This window comes from Echinops telfairi, unplaced genomic scaffold (genome assembly GCF_000313985.2).
Source record: "Echinops telfairi isolate 266 unplaced genomic scaffold, ASM31398v2 ScPeMD7_4;HRSCAF=17, whole genome shotgun sequence".
NCBI lineage: Eukaryota > Metazoa > Chordata > Mammalia > Afrosoricida > Tenrecidae > Echinops > Echinops telfairi.
Window position 1 is genome coordinate 38,773,611 of NW_022103900.1, and position 1,663 is coordinate 38,775,273.

Here is a 1,663-nt window from a genome sequence, read left to right on the forward strand (position 1 = left end):
ATGTGTGTATGGATTGTGATAAGAGTTGTATGAGCCCCTAATAAAATGATTTTTTTTAAAAAACCTGTGGTATATACATACATAGAATACTACGCATCGCAAAAAAGCAGTGATAAACATATGAAACCCATTGCTGCATGGGAAGAACTGGAGGAAATCATGGTAAGCGAAGTAAGCCAAGCACAAAAGCATAAGTACAACATGAGTCCGCTGAGGTAAGCTTTCCAAAAAAATGCAAAAGGGATATAGGGAAAAAGCTACTGTATACAAACATTCCTGAGGTGAGGACCAGGTAATATGGCAGGAACCAGACCAAATACAAGGATACACATGGTAGACAACTAAAAAGGAGGTGGGGAAAGGGAAAAGAAATAAAAATAAAAAAGAAATGGGTAGCAGGGACACAGGGCACTAACCCACCCAAGGGGAGGGTATTGTTTATATCTCCACAGGGAAAGAGGCACCAGATTTCAACCTAGTACTCCAAGATGTGAGTACAACATGCCGGCGTGGAGTAGTGAACCAGTGGAAAGGTCTGGGGGGCTGGCCCCAATTCCAACTACTAAGTGGACACCTGCCCCTCCCCACAGAAGAATTTATTTCAAAGGATGGCATTGAATCTGCAGCTCTGGGGAGAGGGACATATCTGATCGAAGCACACAGGAGCAGATGAAGGGGGAGGAGGAAAGAGTAGAGCACATTCTGGCTCACCAGGCCGTGAGGACGATGTTCCCAATTAAAGCAGCCAGTCCACAGAGAGGACCACATGGCCAGCCCCACTATGAGACATGATGCCCCTCACTGACCCATGGCCCTGCGGGGGACAACACGGGAGACACAGTGTGGGATTTGCACCCAATCTGAAACCGCCACACCGAGGCAAAACACTGAGGGGGTGCAACAGAACAGCAAGGGAATGGAGCAGCAAGGGCCCCAGGGAATTATGAAGGTGGGCTTTGGGACCAGTGTGTGGTGCCCCAACAGACTGGACTGGAAAACACTCCTAAAGGCCAACAAACAATCTTTGAACTAACTACAAGCTTTTCTTTCTTGTTGTGTTTTGTTTTGTTTGTTGGTCATTGGTTTGTTGTTGTTGTTTTGTTGTATATTGTTGCTTGGTTTTGCTATGTCTTGTTTTTGTGTGTGTTATTATCTCTGCACGTCTGTCTAAATGAGATAGGCTGGATGAACAATCTGGAGGAGAAAACCACAGGACCAACAGTTCCAGGGGGGATTTGGGAGAGGGGAAGGTGGGGGGAAAGGTAGTGGTGTTAACAAACCCAGGGACAAGGGAACAACAAGTGATCCACATCGGTGGTAAGTAGGGTGTAGGAGACCTGGTAGGGCATGATCAAGGGTAATGTAACCAAGAGAAATTGCTGAAACCCTTGTGGTGACTGAACATGATAGTGGGACAAGAGGAAATTCAATGGAAATACAGGAAAGAGCTGGGAAGCAAAGGGCATTTATAGAGGTATAAATACAGGCAAGTACATATGTAAATATATTTATATATGACAGGGAAATAGATCTATGTGCATATATTTATAGGTTTAGTATTAAGCTAGCAGAAGGACATTGGGCCTCAATACTCCCTCAATGCAAGAATACTTTCTTCTATTAAATTGGCATTCTATGATGCTCACCTTCCTGACACAACCAC